Source organism: Musa acuminata, chromosome BXJ2-1 (genome assembly GCF_036884655.1).
Source record: "Musa acuminata AAA Group cultivar baxijiao chromosome BXJ2-1, Cavendish_Baxijiao_AAA, whole genome shotgun sequence".
Lineage (NCBI taxonomy): Eukaryota > Viridiplantae > Streptophyta > Magnoliopsida > Zingiberales > Musaceae > Musa > Musa acuminata.
The window spans coordinates 30,464,715-30,485,000 of NC_088338.1; positions in this window are offsets into that span (position 1 = coordinate 30,464,715).

Sequence of the window (20,286 nt, forward strand, 5' to 3'; positions counted from 1 at the left end):
TTTCTAACTTTGAATTAGTAACTAATATTCTAAGATCCCTTCTAGAGAGTTGGGACTCAAAAGTTACAACCATTCTAGAGGCCAAGGATCTTAAAACATTTCCACTCGAAGAACTAATTGGGTCTCTAATGACCTACGAAATGAACAATGTGACAAAAAGGGAACTCGAGAACAACTTTCCAAAGGACAGGAAGGATTTGGGACATAGAACACATGAAGACCACTCGAGCATAAGCTTAAGTGATGGTGAACTTAAACTACAAATAAAACAAAAATTAAAAAGCAAAAATAACAGAACTACTTGCTTGAACGCAAGAAGAAGAACACAAATTGGGATGAATCGAGCTCCTCCGAAGATGAGGAGAAAATCAAGAAATGCGAGGTGGCAAACTACGCCTTAACCGCTTTCAACGATGAGGTAATCGAAATCCCCCTAATTTATTTCGAAATTACATAATACTTTTCATGAGTTATTTTTAATTTTGTTTAGGATTGATTTTCTTGAAAATTACATGTTTAATAATTTAATGTTTAAAAATGAAAATGCAATAAAATGTTAAATATAAATCTTAAGTATGTGCTTGAGAAGTAAGAATGTGTATTTTGATGATTTACGATTTTGATTGAAACCATGCTTGATGTCTTAATGAAAATATTGAGAAGTTTAATATCATGCTTAATAATGATGCATGGCTTTTGAATGGAAGGCTTGATGATCTTTTTTTCGAACCTTGTCTTTGGTAGTCAAACATGACATATGGTTTTGACTTAAGAAAAAAATTTGAGCATGCTAATATAAAGTCAATCACATAAATTAAAACTAAAGAAGTTTTAGTTATCTATAAGAATTATTCAAAATTATGTTCAATGAAACCAATGCAAAATGATGGAATGAAAATATTGAAATTTTGATACCATGATTGATAACTTTATGCATGAGATTTTAAAGTAATACATAATGATTTTTGTAATTTATTGGTCTTGATGGTTTTATGACGAAATTCATTTTTTGATCCTAAACGTTGATGCATGTTTGAAAGCATTTTAACGTGAAATCAATCACTTAAAATGAAACACTCTAAAATAAAAGGAAAAATCTGTTATCAATGAAATCATGAATCTACTTATGTTATGAATTTTGTGAACCATAAAAATGATTTTGATAATTTGAATTCGAAATGAGTTTTATCAAAATCATGATCTTGATTTTATGGAATAATATGAGATTTCCTTTAATGATCTTTTTGATTATTTAAAGGGAGATTTGTCGAAATTATTCATGGAATTTTGGATTCATGACTTGATCCTTCATTTGTTTATGAGATGGTTGAAATCTTTGTACCTTTGAATTCTTCCCTTCTCCTTTCGATTTTTGAATTCATGCATGTTATATGTTGAAGATTTGAAACCATGTTTTGATATCATGCATACCCAAGAAATATTGATTTGACAAATTGAATGATTTGAAAATGAATGATGATTTTTCTCTTGAATGTAACTTGTGATATTCTTTATGAATCATCATCTTGATTTCTCGATATTCGATACATGAAATTTTATTGTGAATCAAGATCTTGTTCTTTGAACTCCCATGTTTCTTCTTATTGTTTACTAAAGAAGAAAATTTCCAAAATGAATCATGATTTTTTTGGAATTATAATTTTTATGATTCATAAAGAATTGAGAGATTAAAAAATCTATCTATGTTTTTCTTTTTATGAATCTCTTGAAATTGATTTTGATTTGATGATTTGAATTTGAATAAGACTTATCATGATTTTTCGAAATTTATAACTTAAGACTTCTTATGCAAGAATCAAGGTAATATAACATTTGATCTCCTACATTTATTTTTGACATTTATAAAAATAAAGGAGATCTATTGAAATAAATCATATCTTTTGGTATTCAAATGGTCTTATCTTTGATGATATGATTTCTTTGTATCTATGATACAAATGCCTTGATATGATTGATTCACTGTTATAAAAGAAAAAGGAAATTGTTAACTTGCTAATTACAAAAATATACGCTAGCTTGAATGATAAAACATGAGATTGTCTATAGTGTAAATTTATTGTTATCATGATGTGTAGATGGAAATAATGATTAGAATATTGATATAATTATAAATAATGATTTGGTATTATGCATAAAATACTCTTGATATTATTTTGATGCATACAAATGAAAAGTTATGAACATGCATGGTAGGATACAATTTGATAAAATTGATACCATCCTAATATGAAACATTTATGATTTGCAATGATGCATGCAATACTTATGTTTTTTAATTATGATGTGATGTATTGCATATAATGTAAATCATGATTTAAAATGCTATGAGTTGTTGCTAAAATGATGTATGTTGATTTAATGCTTTGTGTCATGAATGCTCTAAATGATGAATGTTGGTATCATGATCAAAATGTTGATAAATAGTTAAAAATTTTAGTATCATGTATGACATGATCATAATGTTGATTGATTTATTCAATATCGTGCATGAATGAAATATAAGGTTTTTAAAAAGGTGCATGTTTTAATTTGAAAATATAATGATGCACGAATAAGATTGATACTTACCTTTGTCATAATTGATGTAAAGGGTCTTTCCTTCTTTTTAACAATGACAAAGGGGGAGATAGCTAGCTTGCACAAGACAAGAGAAGCAAAAAATTGCAAACATACATATCACAAAAAGGGGCAAAACTTATTAGCTTGCTCATCTCAAAAGCAAGAAATGCTATCTTGTAATATCAAGCAAATGTGCTATCTTGCCTATCTCAAGAAGCAAAACTTGTAACTTGCATATTGCAATAAGAAGCAAGAATCATGAGCTTACATAAGAAAGCTATCTTGCATTTGCTTTCAAAATTTTTGCTAGCTTGTATGTAGTAAAACTTGCATATCGTAAAAATTACTAGTTAGTAGTCTAAAGAGAAGCAAATAGTTGCTATCTAAAGATGCTAAACATACTAAACTTGCACTTTGGAATGGAAGCAAAATTGCAAACTCAAACATTGCAAAGGAAGCAAAATTTGGTAGCTTGCAACTTGTATATTTCAAGAAGCAAGAGTTGCTTTTTGAACATCTCAAAACTGCTAGCTTGCATGTTCTAAAATATTATAAAATATTATGAAGTAGGACTTGCTATCTTACTATCTTGCATATCTAAAACTTGATAGCTTGCATATTCTAATGTGATATAGCATTTGCTAAATTTTTGCTAGCTTGCATGATGTAGCATTTGCTAAATTTTTAAGCTTACAAATTGCATGATGATAAGTTGAATTCTAATGTGATAATATCAAAATACTTGATATTATGTTTTTCATGCAATAAGTTGAATTTATATCTCTCAAACACATAGAAAGTGACGCTTCTCTTTTTTGTTGATGACAAAGGGGGAGAAGTATGATCATGTTATGCATGATGATGTATTGTAAATATTCATGATGAATATTTGCAATGACTTGAATTCGGCTTGAATTTAAGATTCTATCAATATGGCATATTGATAGGGGGAGTTTGTTTAAACTCCGGGAATTAAGATTAACTCCGTCATCAAGTGGTTGTCATCATCAAAAAGGGGGAGATAGTTGAATCTCGTATTTTGATGATGAAACCATTTGCTATGTGTTTCTGATTTAATCTGTGTTTTGAGTGATGTAGGGTGCTTCGATCAGGATGAGACAGTTAAAGCAGGAAAATCATATTGTGCTAGAGGAACATGTCAGAAGATTGGACATCGGGCCGGTGGATCGGTCGAGGTATCGATAGAAGGCTTCGGGCCATGGATTCGGGCATCAGGCCAAGAAGAGCGGGTATTGCACCAAGGATATCAGAGTTGCGGAGTCAACTGGCCGATTGGGCAATAGGCCACAAAAGAGGAGGATGCGCTGAAGAATCAGACGAAGTGTCAAGGGATCAATGACATGTCGGACAACTTGATTAATTGCTTAGGAGTAATTGTCTAGATCGAACTTTTGTTTTACATGTGCAGGATTAACTACGATAGCTTGAAGACATAAAGCAAGTCTACCGGAGTCAATTTCGATGGGTGTTCGAGAGTCCGAAGATTCATCGGAGATTCTGCCGGAACCAACCGAGAAGAAATCGGGGACTTGTCAGAGTTTTCGGAAGTCCGTCGAAAAGATCGTCGGAGGTTCATGGAGATCACCGAGAAGGCTCGGCTACTCGTTGAACTCGCCACAAGATCAAGAGCCTGTTGGGAGTCTACCGAAAGAAATCCGAGGGTGTATTGGAAGTCCACTGGAAAATCACCGGAAAGCTCGCCGAAAGGAGACTTGACGTTTGCCAATTGAAAACTTGCTTAGGACTATGTTTTCAGTTGCGTAGTTTGCATGTAATTAGGGTTAGGATTAAGGGATAATCCTATATCCTGGTTAGGGGCCAATTGGGCCTGATATTACCAAGTATGGGCCAGATTTGAAGCCCATCTAGTGACCCGTAGGACCGGGCGGTGGAACCGCCGGACCAGGCGGTGGCACCACCCAGAACCCGAGGATTGGCCGATGGTACCGCCGGACTGGGCAGTGGCATTGCCCAGCACCCGAGAGGTCCGGCGATGGCACCGCCGGACCGGGCGGTGGCACCGCCCAACACTCGAAAGGTCGGGCGGTGGCATTGCCCAGCACCCGAGAGGTCCGGCGATGGCACCGTCGAACTTGGCGGTGGCACCGCCCAACACTTGAAAGGTCGGGCGGTGGCACCGCCAGTTAACGGTCAATATGATATTGACAGGCGGTGGCACCACCACCGACATGCGATGGCACCGCCAGCTTTGGGAATCCAAGATAATTCAAATTTGGAGCTCAAATTTGAATCCTCTTGGGGCCTATAAATACCCCTCAATTCTCAGCTGAGATTACAACTTTTTGAGGAGCATTAGATTGAGACAAAAGCCTTTATAAAGTTTTTGGCAAGCCTTGTTTTTAATTGCTTGAGTGTTCACCTCCTTCTTTCTCATTGAAAATCTGTAAGAGTGTAAACCAATTGTAAAAGGTTATAAGAGGGGTATTTATCCTTCCCCTTCAAAGTGATTTGCTAGTGGAAGTTGGGAGCCTTATCGAAGAAGGCTTCGCAAGTGGATGTAGGTCATTTTGACCAATCTACTTTAAATTAGAGTGTTCCTTGAATGTGCGAGTGTTTACCTTTCTTAAACCGTTATTTACATAGTAGCAAGCTTTCAGGTTTTATCTTCTCACTTTACTCGAGCTACTTTCACCAAGTCATTCATTGTCAAATCGAAATCTCTACGCATTTACGAAATCGTTTTCAAACTTACGAATTTTAATCTGCTACACTAATTCATGCCCCCCTCTTAGTGCCACTCCGATCCTAACAGTACCGCGTATACTGGGCGGTGGTACTGCCTAGTGTTAGTCTGGCAAGCATTGGTACCTTTAATTGTCAAGGCTGTTAGCTATGGTACAGCCTAGTAATGACGGTGGTACTGCCAGGATCTGGGAAACCTGGGATGAGACCTTTTTTTGCTCCATTTTGAAAATCATTTGGGGTCTATAAATACCCCTCTTTTCTACTTGGAGAAGTAAGAAAAAGAGTAGAAAATGGCTATGATTCAGAGTTTAAAAGTTATGAAAAAGTGCTGAGTATTACCCTCCTTCTCCTTAAGTTTTATGATTATTCTAAGAGAGGTGTGAGACTTATAAAGGTTGTCTCCTAAACCTGTGAAAAGGAAAAAGAGTTGTAAGAGGGTCATTAATCTTAAGGAGGAGGAGGAGGACACTTAGCACTTTTTCATAACTTTTTAACTCAGAATCATAGCCCCTTTCTACTTTTTTTCTTACTTCCCTAAGTAAGAAAGAGTGAGATATTTATAGGCCCCAATGGCTTTAAAAATAGAGCCAAAAATTATCTCATCCAGGGTTTCCGGGGTACTAGCAATACCACTACCATTATTGGGCGGTGCTACTGCCTGCAGACTAACACTGGGTGGTATCACCGCCTAATCTGGGCACTACGATTGCCTGACAGGGTGGTATCACCCCCCAATGGCTTTGAAAATAGAGCCAAAAATTCTCATCCAGGGTTTCCGGAGTACTAGTAGTACCACCGCCATTATTGGGCGATACCACTGCCTACAAACTGATACTGGGTGGTATCACAGCCCAATCTGGGCACTACGATTGCCTAACAGAGCTCGTAGATCGGACTCTAGCGGTACCACCACCTAATAGGGCGGTACCACTACTTGGCAACATTAATTTCCGACAGTACCACTGTCCAAACCACTTAGGAGGCTGAGCCCCAAGCGATTCCATCGCATAGTCTGGGTGGTGCCACCGCTTGACGTGGCTCCAAGTGGCTGAATGAGCCATCCAACCAGCCTAATTCTACCCTATTAAAAGCCTAATTGGCCCCTTATTGAGTTACCAGGATTTCTTCCAAAACTAACTCAAAATCAAAATCCTAACTATGATAGTTAAGGCTAAAACAATTACTCTACTAGCAAACTAAGTTATCCTGCACGTCAATGGTTCAACTAAACTCTCAGTGAACTATCGGCAAACTCTCGACAATCTTCCGATGAGCTTTTGGCGAACTCCCAATAAACCTCTACTTTCGGCCAACTCCTAGTGAACCTCTAGCGAGCTTTCGGCGAACTTCCGACGAGCTTTCAGTGAACTTACGATGAGTTTCCGGCGAACTCCTAGTGAACTTACGACGAGCTTTCACTACTTCATCTGATCCTTTGGTGTATCCCCCGATTCATCCGACTAGATGCTCGATCATTAATTTCGGCCCAACTTTGATTCTTCTTTAATCATTTTACCTTTCTCACGATCGTAGTTAGTCCTACATCACTTATCCTAACACATGGATTAGATCATTAATTCACCAATTGATTTCATCATCAAAATCCAAAATTCAATAATCTCCCCCTTTTTGATAATGACAATCAATTGATTTCACAGAGTTAACCTTAACTCCCCCTATCTATATACCATATTGAGATAAGGCAAGCTTGAATTTAAAAGGAATCATAAACTTTGAATTCAAGTGAAACAATTTCGATCATAGTGATCAAAATCAAAATTTCATACATTGTGCATCATCATAGTTTCAAATCATCAAAGCATAGCATGCATAATTTCATTAGTTCATGCATGATAATAAATCAACATCACTTAAGGCATGACCTATGTGATACTGAAGCATTCATCACTTCATGCATGATAGCAAAATTAACATCATTTTGGCATGATATTTGGTACTAAAGCATTCATATTTTCAATCATTTTGGGCATAACATATATGATACTAAAGTAGCATTTATCACTTCATGCATGATACCAAATTTAACATAACATACATGATACTAAAGTATTTTTTTAGCCATTTATCACTTCATGTATGATACCACATTCAACATTCATTTATCACTTCATGCATGATACCACATTCAACATCATTTTGGCATGATTCCAAACATTCATCTTTTCTCTCCCTTTGTCATAAAAAAAAAGGAGAATTATTCAACAATGCAAGTATTTTAAACTATTCAAGTAAGTTTTACATTAATTTATCCAAGCTAGCAAATTTGTGAGATGAGGAGTTAAGCAAAAACTTTACATGATAACTACTTTTGCTTCTTGAAATGGGTAAGCTAGCATTTTTGCTTTAGATGTGCAAGCACTTTTTGGTTCTTCTTGAGATGTGCAAGTTTCTTTCTTCTCTTTGTCATAAAAATAAGAAGAAGAGGAAGAAGAATAAGGGAGGAATTCATTCATCACGAGGAATCAAGAACCAAGTCCATGAAAGTGATAGGAACGAGTTGGTACTAAGAGAGAGGGGGGGGGGTTGGGGGTTGAATTAGTTTAGCGGATAAAAATAATGGTTTTGAAAAACTCTAAAAAACTTCATATGATGAAAAACCATATCAGAAATGTACTTGACTTGAAAGCATATGGAAGTGTAATGAAAAAGCAAGTAGATCAATTTGCAGTATGTAAATGGCAAAAATAGAAATGCAAACCAGAGATGAACATACCAATTTTATAGTAGTTCGGATGTTCGACCTACATCCACTCCCAATACCTCCTCCAATAAGGTCACAGGCTTCCATTATTGATCTTTCTCAAAGGGCAAAGATCAATTACCCCTTTACAGAACTTTCACAAGTGGCTCACTCTCCTTTTACAAACTTTCACACTTAGAAACTATGGAGGTGAACTCTCAACTTTTGCAAGCTATTTCACTATAGTTTCATATCAGTTCTCATCATTTCCCTACCTCTTACCAGTTGAGAAGTAAGGGGTATTTATAGCCCTCAATTGGCTTTAAAATTAGTGCAAAAAAGGGTCTCATCCCGTGTTTCCTAGGTCCTAGCGGTACCATCTCCTGTGTTGGGCGGTACCACCGCCTGCAGCACTAACACTGGGTGGTACCATCGGCTGATAGTCTCTTAGAGACTATGTCTGGGCGGTACCATCACCTAGTCTGGCGGTACCATCGCTTGACATAGTCTCGAAGATTATGTCATGATAGTGCCACCTGTTGGGTCACTGTTTGGGCCTTCCATTGGGCCCAACACAGTCCATACATGGCACAACTAGCCCATAATTAGGTTGGCTCAATTCAAATCCCAATTATGTGCTAACTATAAAATTTAAGGCATACACTAAGCTAAACAAGTCCGGTAAGTCTAGGTTTCTTTTGGCAATCTTCCGGCGAACTTCTAATGATCTCTCGGCAATGTTCCAATGGACTCCCGAGCTTTTTTGGCAAGCTCCTAGACTTCTTGGTCAATTCTGACAGAACTTCTGATGAACGTCCGGACGTCCGACGAACTCTCGAACTCCCAACGAAGTCTCGTTCTTGACTTCAGGACTTCATTTTGCCTTATGCCTTGATCACTATTATAGTTAATCCTACACAAATAAAACCTACTTTGATCTAGACAATTATTACAAAAGCCTTAATCATGTTGTCCGGCATGTCATTAGTTCATCGATGCTTTGTCCGATTCTTCAGCGCATCGTCCTCTCTTGCGGTCTATTGCCCAATCGACCAGTTGACCTCTGCAACTCTGATTTTCTTGGTGCAATTTCTGCTCTTCTTGGCCCGATGCCCGAACTCATGGCCTAAAGCCTTCTGCCGATACATCGATCGATCCTCCGGCTCGACGTCCAATCTTCTGACATGTTCGACTCCGGCCCAACATGATTCTTCCTGCTTTAATTATCTCTTCCTGATCGAAGCTTCCTGTGTCATTCAAAATGTAGATTAAATCATAAACACTTTTAATTGGTTTCATCATCAAAATTCGAGATTCAATAATCTCTTCTTTTTTGATGACGGAGTTAACCTTAACTCCCCCTATCAATATGACATATTTGAGATGAACTCTTGGATTCAAAAATCCAAGCAACATGTTATCATAAACTTATGCATAACAATCATTATAATTCTCCCCATTTGTTATCAATAAAAAGGAGAAGTGCAACTATCAAATTATTTGAGATATACAAGTTCAAATTATTGCATTATAAACATAATCTCAAGTCATACAAGCTGGAAATAATTTTGAGTTTTGCAAGTTTATAAATTTTGCTAGATGTGCAAGTTAGTATTTTTGCTTCTTGAGATAGGCAAAATAACATTTCTTAGTGATGTTCAAAATAGCAAGTTCTACATCATGTAAGCTAAAAAATTTATATCATTTGAGAGTATGCTAGCTAGCAATTTTACACATATGAGAGTTAACAAAATTTTGCATCTTTTGAGATGAGCAAGCTAGCAAGTTTGCCTCCTTTCGTGATATGCACGCGAGCAATTCTTTCTCCCCCTTTTTCATTAGCAAAATGATGGGAATAACAATACAATAGTGTGATTCATTTCCCTTTACTACAATCTTCAAATCATGACAAGGATAAATAACAAAGATGAAAAATCATGTCATGAATATCAAAATAGTTTTTCATCATGAATACTTCATCATTGCATGCATCATTATGATAAGTTGAAGTATTACATACATACATAATACCAAATTATCATTCTTAATTACATCAATATTCCAATCATTATTTCAATCATCAAAAATGAAAGATCAAGTCTAGAATTCGAGAAATCAAGATCATGATCCATCTAGAAAATTCACCTCTTTAGTAAATGACAAGAAGAAACAAGGAGAAGAAAATCTCAATTCATAGAAAGATCTCAAGTTATATAAAAAAAAAAAATCAAGATAAAGCTCATTCAAATTCAAATCATCAAATCAAAATGATTTTCAAGAGATTCAAAAAGAAACATATATAGATTCATTAATCTATCAGTTTTGAAAAAATCGATAATGTAGAGATTGGGAAATTTTAAAGAGAAATACATTTCCTATTTATTTCACACGAGTATGCCTTTGTCATTTATGCCAAATCAAAACATGCATTATGTTTAAAATCAAAAAATTAATTTTTATTACGGTAAAGATCGATAAGCCATAAATTATAAGAATTATCATGCATAATTTCGAAATATAAACTCATTAAGCATGATCATTATACATCATTACTTTGGACATGATATCAAAATATGGTTTCAAGTTTTTTAAGGTAGAACATACACAATTTCACATTAAGCATAATATCAAACCTCTTAACATTTTCATTAGATATCAAGTATGGTTTCATTGGATATAAAGCATTTTCAATTAAAAGCGGAAATACATATTATTTATTCTTAAAAACATACATAGGATTATCATTACATTTAAATCTAACATTTTGTTGTATTTTCATAAAACATACAATTGTCATTATCATTTTCAGAATTACTAATATGATCCCAATTTTTTAACATTTTCATTACATCATTAAACATGTAATTTTTAAGAAAAATTTATATATAATTTTTCTAAACTAAATTAAAAATAACTTATGAAAAGCATTATGTAATTTTGAAATAAATTAAGGGGATTTTGGTTACCTCATCGTCGAAAGCCATTAAGGCGTAGTTTGCCACCTTGCCTTTATTGGTTTGTTCTTCATCTTCGGATGAACTTGATCCGTCCTAAGCCACTTTGAGTATTTTCTTCCTTTTTGGCAACTTTTTTTTATTAAGTTCGTTTTTATTCTTTAATTCGTGTTTTAAGAATTTCTTAACCTTCAATGATAAGAGAACAAAGTCATCATCACTTGAGCTTTCGCTTAAGTAATCTTCATTTGTTCTAAGTTTCAAATTCTTTCTATTCTTTGAAAGGTGGTTCTAATGTTTGTCAAGTGCATCATGAGTCATTTCATAGGTCATCAAGGACCCAATAAGTTCTTCAAGTGAAAATTTATTTAAATCCTTTGTCTCTTATATTACCGTTACTTTTGATTCCCAATTTTTAGAAACAGATCTTAAGATCTTGTTAATGAGTTCAAAATTAGAAAAGCATTTACCAAGAGCTTTTAAACCATTGACGATATCCGTAAAACGGGTGTACATGTCAGTAACGGTTTCGCTTGGCTTCATTCGAAAAAGTTTAAAATTATGCATTAAAAGATTGACTTTAGACTCTTTAACTCTATTCGTGCCTTCGTGTGATTTCGAGAGTGTGTCAAATATCAAAAGTCATTTCGCAAGTAGAAACCCGATTGAATTCATTTTTATCTAAGGTGCAAAATAGAGCATTCATAGCACTAGCATTTAAAGAAAAAGTCTTCTTCTCAACTCATTCCAATCATTCATTAGAAGAGAAGACCTTTGAAATCCGTTTTCAATAACATTCCATAAATTTAAATCCAAGGAAAGCAAGAAAACTCTCATTCAAGTTTTCCAATATGTGTAGTTCGTCCCATTGAACATGGGAGGATGAATGAGAGAGTGACCCTCTTGAAAGCCGAAAAGAGCCATTTCTCTTGGGTGTTAAACCAAATGAGAAAAACTAGACTCTGATACCAACTGTTAGGAATAAGTCGACACTAAGAGGGTGGGGGGGTGAATTAGTGTAGTGGATAAAAACAATGGTTTTGAAAAACTCTAAAAAACTTCATATGATGAAAAACTGTATTAAAATGTACTTGATTTGAAAGCGTATGGAAGCGTAATGAATAAGTAAGTAGATCAGTTTGTAATATATAAATGACAATAATAGAAATGCAAACTAGTGAAGAACACGATAATTTTATAATGGTTCAGTCGTCCTACCTACATTCACTCCCGATACCTCCTCCAATGAGGTCATCAGCTTCCACAATTGATATTTCTTTGAAGGGCTGAGATCAATCACCCCTTTACAGAACTTTCACAAGCGGCTCACTCTCCTTTTACAAACTTTCATACTTAGAAACTATAGAGGTGAGCTCTCAACTTTTGCAATCTATTTCACTATAGTTTCGGATTAGTTCTTATCACTTCTCTACCTCTTACCAGTGAAGTAAGGGGTATTTATAGCCCTCAATTGACTTCAAAATTGGAGCCAAAAAAGGTCCCATCCCATGTTTTCTGGTCTTGGCGGTACCACCACCTATGTTGGGCGGTACCACCGCTTGACAATCTCTCGGAGACTGTGTTTGGGCAGTACCACTTGTGAAAGTTCTGTAAAGGGGTGGTACCGCCCAGCATAGGTGGGTACCACTGCCTAACACTAACTGGTGGTACCACCACCTAACACTAACACTGGGTAGTACCATCACCCAATTTGGCGATATCACTGCCTGACATAGTCTCGGAGACTATGCCACGATGGTGCCACTTGTTGGGTCACTATTTAGGCCTTTCATTGTGCCCAACACAGTCCATACATGCGCCCAACTGGCCCCTAATTGGGTTGGCCCAATTCCAATCCTAATTATGTGCTAACTACGAAATTTAAGGCATACACTAAGCTAAACAAGTCCGGTAAGTCTAGGTTTCTTCCGGCAAGCTTCCGATGATCTTCCGACGATCTCTCGGCAATGTTCTAGCGAACTCTTGGCAAGCTCCTAGACTTCATGATGATCTTCTTGGTGAGTTCCGACGAGCTTCTTTGGCAAACTCCTGGACTTCTCAGTAAATTCCGGCAGAACTTCCAATGAACGTCCGGACTTTCGACGAACTCTCAAACTCCCAACGAAGTCTCGTTCTTGACTCCGGGACTTCATTTTGCTTTATACCTTGATCATTATCATAGTTAATCCTGTAAAAATAAAACCTACTTTGATCTAGACAATTATTATAAAATCTTGAATCATGTTGTCCGGCATATCATTGGTTCATCGACGATTCATCCAATTCTTTAGTGCATTGTCCTCTCTTGTAGCCTATTACTCAATCGGCCAATTGACCTCCGTAACTCTGATTTCCTTGGCATAATTTCCTCTCTTCTTGGCCCGATTCCCGAACTCATGGCCCGAAGCCTTCTACTGATACGTCGATGATCCTCCGGCTCGATGTCCAATCTTCTGACATGTTCTACTCTGGCCCAACATGATTCTTCCTGCTTTAATTGTCTCTCCCTGATCGAAGCTTTCTACGTCACTCAAAACATAGATTAAATCATAAACACTCAATTTGTTTCATCATCAAAATTTGAGATTCAATTGAAAGGATTTGAACTGAATCATATTCGTGAAAAAAATATATGTTTCATTGAATCAAGCTTCTACTTTTGCAAAGAGAAATGATTCATCATAAAAGATCAAAATGCATATATTAAAAATTCATGAATCAAATCCCTTTTCTTATAAATAGAAGGAAGAAGAATTCATAGGAAATGATTATCGCATAAAATATCAAGTATAGCAAAAATCCATGAATAAAACTTAAAGAAGGTGATAGGAAATGATCTTAATAAAGAGAAAACTCAATTTCTAAAAGTCAAGAAATCCAAAAAATATATAAAGGAATTCTTGCATTCGAAAGATTTAATATGTCTAATTCTCTTCAAATGAAATCAAATTGTTCGTCATTCAATGATTTTATAAAAATATATGCTAATTGATGTTTAGTATCAATAAATTCTAAAGATATATTATGATTATTAACATGATCTCTAATTAAATGATATTTAATATCAATATGTTTAGTTTTAGAGTGTTAAATAGGATTTTTTATTAAACATATTGCACTAGTGTTATCACATTTTATAGGTATGTTTTTCAAGTGAATTCCATAATCTTCTAAAGTGTTTTTCATCTATATAACTTGTGCACAAAGTGCACCTGCTGCTATATACTCGGCTTCGGTTGTAGATAATTCAATCAAGTTTTGTTTCTTGGAAGACCAAGAGACAAGTGCATGACCTAAGAATTGACATATTTCGGATGTACTTTTTCTATCTATTTGATAACTAGTAAAATCAGCATCGGTATAAGCAAGTAACTCAAAGTTTTTAGATTTTGGATACTATAATCCTAGATTAGGAGTTCCTTTTAGGCATCTAAAAATCCTTTTAACATCTTTTAAGTGAGATTGCTTAGGATTAGATTGAAAATTTTCATATATTTCAACACTAAACATAATATCAGGTCTAGTTGCTATGAGGTATAATAAACTACCTATCATACCCCTATAAGTCTTTTAATCAAAACATTCTCTATTAATATACATATCTAATTTTGTAAAAGTGCTCATTGGTGTATTAATAGCTGTTGCACCATCCATATTAAATCGTTTCAATACATCTGAAGCATTCTTAATTTGACTAATAAAAATTCCATCACTTAATTGTTTAAGTTGCAATCCAAAGAAAAAAAGTTAATTCAAGCTCATTTCAAACTCTTGACTTATACTTTTGGTAAACGATTCGCACAAAGATTCATTTGAAGAACCGCAAAAGATATCATTAACATAAATTTGGACAATGAAAAAATTATTTCCAAAATATTTAATGTCCGATCTTCTTGGCTCGATGACCGAATTCACGGACCGAAACCTTCTGCTGACATGTCGAGCGATGCTCCAGCTTGATGACCAATCTCTTGATGTGTTCAACTCCGGCCCAATATCTGATTCTTCCTACTTTATTCAATTTACCTCTTCTTAATCGAAGCTAGTGTTGAATCTCAGATTTTGATGATGAAACCAATCAATATGTGTTTATATTTTAATCTGTGTTTTGAGTGACGCCGGATGTTTCGATCAGGATGAGAAAATTAAAGCAGGAAAATTATGTTGGGCCGGAGGAACACGTCAAAAGATTGGACGTCGGGCCGGTGGATCGGTCGACGTATCGACAGAAGGCTTCGAGCCGTGGATTCGGGCATCGGGCCAAGAAGAGCGAACATTGTGCCAAGGATATCGGAGTTGCGGAGTTAACTAGTTGATTGGGCAATAGGCCACAGGAGAGGACGATACGCCGAAGAATCGAACGAAGCATCAAGGGACCAATGACATGCCGGACAACTTGATTAGATGCTTAGGATTAATTGTCTAGATCGAAGTGTATTTTACATGTGCAGGATTAACTACGATAGTATGAAGACATAAAGCAAGTTTACCGAAGTCAAGTTCGATGGGTGTTCGAGAGTCCGCCGAAAGTCCGAAGAATCGTCGGAACCAACCGAGAAAGAATCTGGGACTTGCCGAAGTTTTCAGAAGTCCACCGAAAAGATCGTCGGAGGTTCGCAGAGATCACCGAGAAGGTTCAGATACTTGCCAAAGACTCGTTGAACTCGCCACAAGACTAGGAGCCTATTGGGAGTCCGTCGGAAGAAATCCGAGGGTGTATCGAAAGTCTGCCGGAAGTTCATCGAAAAGCTCGCCGGAAGGAAACTCGACATTGTCGATTAAAAATTTGCTTAGGGCTATGTCTTAATTTCATAGTTTGCATATAATTTGGGTTAGGATTAAGGGTTAATCCTATAACCCGATTAGGGGCCAATTGGGCCCAAGTTTGGACTGGTTTGAGCCAAGTTTGGAGCCCAACCAGTGAGCTGGAATAGTCCAAGCGATGGCACCGCCCAAAACCTGAGAGGTCCGGCGGTGGCACCGCCAGTACATTGCCAGACTAGTCGGTGGCACCGCTCAGAACCCAAGAGGTCTGGCGGTGGCACCGCCAGCACACTGTCGGACTGGGCGGTGGCACTGCCCAAAACCCGAGAGGTCTAGCGGTGGCACTGCCAATACACTGTCAGTGTTAAACACTGACAAGCGGTGGCACCGCCATTGATAGGCGGTGGCACCGCTAGCACCGGGAAACCCAAAAGCAATTCAAATTTAGAGCCCAAATTTGAATCATCTTGGGGCCTATAAATACCCCTCAATTCTCAATAGAGACAATACCTTTTTGACAAGTTAGAAAGTGAGAAAAAGCTCTAGCAAAGTCTTGTTTTCAATAGCTTTAGTGTTCACCTCCCTCTTTTTCTTTGAAAAATCTGTAAGAGTGTGAACCACTTGTAAGAAGGTTGTAAGAGGGGTATTTGATCCTTCCCTTCAAAGTGATTTGCTAGTGGAAGTTGGGAGCCTCATTGAAAAAGGCTTCGAAAGTGGATGTAGGTCATTTGACTGAACCACTATACATCGTGGTGTTCCTTGAATGTGTGAGTGTTTAATTGTTTGAATCATTTCTTTACTTAGTTATAAATCATTCGGTTTTCATCCCCCTACTCTTAAGTACCTTTACTCGAGCTATTTTAGCTAAGTCATCCTTCATCGAATCAAAATCTCTACATATTTACGAAATCGATTTCAAACTTACGAGTTTTAATCCGCTGCACTAATTCACCGCCCCCCCTCTTAGTGCCGCTCCGATCCTAATAGCTAAGCCTATATCACTCAAAATGTCGATTAGATCACAAACACATCAATTAATTTCATCATCAAAATCCAAGTTTCAACACAATATGCTTAACAAAAAATCTCATTCAACACTCTAGAACTAAGCATATTGATATTAGACATCATTTTATTAGAGATTTTGTTAATATCCATGATATATTTTTTGAATTTATTGATACAAAACATAATTAGGTGATATTTTTATAAAACAATTAAATGAGGAACAATTTAATTTTATTATAAGAGAATTAGGTATGTTAAATCTTCAAAATGCATGAGTTCCTCTCATATATATTTTTTTCTTTTTATCGAGATCATTTTCTATCACCTTCTTGAAATTTTATTCATGGGTATTTGATCCTTCATTTGATGATATTTTCCTATGAATTCTTCATCTCTCTACTCACGAAAGAGTATTTTTAATTCATGGACTTTTGGTATACTTGATCTTTTATGCGATGATTATTTCCTATGAATCTTTCTTCCTTCTATTTACAGGATAAGGGATTTGATTCATGAATTTTTAGTATGCACATTTTGATCTTTTATGTGATGAATCTTTTCTCTTTCTATTTACGAATGTAGAAGTTTGATTCATGGACTTTCGATTCTTATAACTTGATTTTTCTTGTGATGAATGAATTCCTCCCTTCTTCTTCTTATTTTTATGACAAAAGGGAGAAAGAAACTTACTAGCATCTCAAGAAAAGTAAAAATGCTAGCTTGCACATCTCAAGAAGAACAAAAAATGCTTACACATCTCAAGAAGAACCAAAAATGCTTGCACATCTAAGGAGAAGTATTTATCTTGTAAAGTTTTTGCTTAACTTCTCATTTTACAAATTTGCTAGCTTGCATAAATTGGTGTAAAACTTACTTGCATAGTTTAAAATACTTGTTGAATGATTTTCTATTTTGTTGATGATAAAGGGGGAGAAATGATGAATGTTTAGAATCATAATATTGAATTTGGTATCGAGCATGAAGTAATAAATGGTTAAAAAATACTTTAGTATCATGTAGGTTATGCCCAAAATGATTGAAAATATGAATGCTTTGGTATCATGAATGTTATGCCCAAAATGATATTAATTTTGATATCATGCATGAAGTGATGAATGCTTTAGGATCACGTAGGTTATGCCCAAAGTGATATTGATTTGGTATCATGCATGAAGTGATGAATGCTTTAGTATCATGTAGGTTATGCCCAAAGTGATATTGATTTGTTATCATACATGAAGTAATGAATGTTTTAGTATCATGTAGGTTATGCCCAAAGTGATGTTGATTTGTTATCATATATGAAGTGATGAAATTGTATATGTTATACTTTGATGACTTGAAACTATAATGATGCATAATGTATGAAATATGATATATTGCATTTGATCACTATGATCGAAATTATTTCACTTGAATTCAAATGTTATGATTCCTTTTGAATTCAAGTTTTCCTTATCTCAATATGGCATAAAGATAGGGGGAGTTAAGGTTAACTCCGTCATTAATTGGTTGTCATCATAAAAAAAGGGGAGATTATTGAATCTCATATTTTGATGATGAAATTAATTGATAAATTAATAATCTAATCCATGTATTGAGATAAGTGATGCAGGACTAACTACGATCATGAAAAAGATAAAACAATTAAAGAGGAATCAAATGTTGGGCTACAGTCAATGATCGAGCATCGGGCCAAATGAATCGGGGGATCCGCTAAAGGATCGGATGATGCAGTGAAAGCTCATCGGAACTTCATAGAGAGTTCGTCGAAAGCTTACCAGAAGTTCACTAGGAGTTTGCCGGAAGTCCATTGAGAGTTCGGTTGAATAATTAATGTGTCTGATAACTTAGATTGCTTGTATTGTAATTATTTTAGCTTTAACTATCATAGTTAGGACTTTAATTTGAGTTAATTTTAAGAGAAATCTTACTAGCTCAATTAGGGGCCAACTGGGCCCAAAACAAGACTGAAAAACCCGTGAAAAGGAGAAAGCTTTATAAGAAGGTGGTTGGTCTTCGCCTATTGAAGGAAGACCATTAGTGGACATTGGTGACCTCGACGGAGGAGAAATCAGAAGTGGACATAGGTCACAATGATCGAACCACTATAAATCTGGTGTGTTCTTTCCTTATTGCTTTCTTTCATTACTTAGCTATACTCTACACTTTACATTTACTCTAAGTCATTACCTTCATTACTTTTCGATACTGGCTTTGTCGAAACGATTTTATCGAACGAAATTTTCCAAATCAACATAATTTTTATTGCTGCACTAATTCACCCCCCTCTTAGTGCCAGATTGACATTAACAGAGACAACATTTTCAAACCTCACACCTCTCTTAGAATGATCAAAGCTAAAGAAGAAGGAGGAGGACACTCATCACTTTTTCAACACTTTAATAAGACTTTTGTTCACACTTTCATTACACTTTTATGTAGGAAAGAGTGTGGTTTTATAGGCCCCAATGGCTTCAAAAATGGAGCTAAAAAGTATCTCATCTCGAATTTCCAGGGTACTAGCAGTACCACTGCCTGTAGACTGATGCTGGGTGGTGCCATCACCTAATAGAGCCTCGAAGATTAAGCTTTGGCAGTACCATCGCCTAATAGGGCGGTACTATAGCTTGACAGCATTAATTGCCGGTAGTACCACCACCTAGACTACCTAGGAGGCCAAACCTCAAGTCGTTCCACCGCCTAATTTGAGTAATGCTACCGTTTGACGTGCCTCCAAGTGGTTGAATGAGCATACTTTTGGTGAATTCCCAACGAACTCTTGGCGAACTCCCAACAAAATCTTGGTGAGCTCTTGATGAACTCTTAGTAAACTCTCGACGAGCTCTTGGCGAGGTCTCGATGAACTTTTGGTGAGCTTCCGGTAAACTCTCGGCGAGGTTCCGGCACTTCGTCCGAATCTTCATTATATCGTTCGATCTTTGACTTCGGCCTAATATCTACTTTATGTCTTATTCATTATCGTAGTTAATCCTACAACACTTATCTCAATATATGGATTAGATCAATAATTTATCAATTGATTTTATCATCAAAATCCAAGTTTCAATAGTCTCCTAAACCTGTGAAAGGTGAAAGAGTTGTAAGAGGGTAGTTAGTCTTCGCCCATTGAAGGAAGATTGTTAGTGGACGCCGGTAGCCTCAACAGAGGAGGAATCGGGAGTAGACATAGGTTACGATGACCGAACCACTATAAAATTGGTGTACATTATCTTCTTTACTATTTACTTTGCAATTACTTTACATCTTCATCACTCTTCGATGAACATCTTTAAGCTTAAACGTCTTTCCTATACGGTTGTATCGTATGAATTTTTATGATCAACGTAGTTTTCCAAAAGCACTAATTCACCCCCCCTCTTAGTACCGACTTGATCCTAACAATAACTTTTTACCATCACATAAAAAAAGATAGAAAAACAAGCACTCATTAGGAAGACCATTGTTGATGCTTAAGTGATTTGAGATTCTTTCTTGTCCATTAGAATTAGATTTTTTATTAATATCATTAAACTTAATTTATTAATTTAA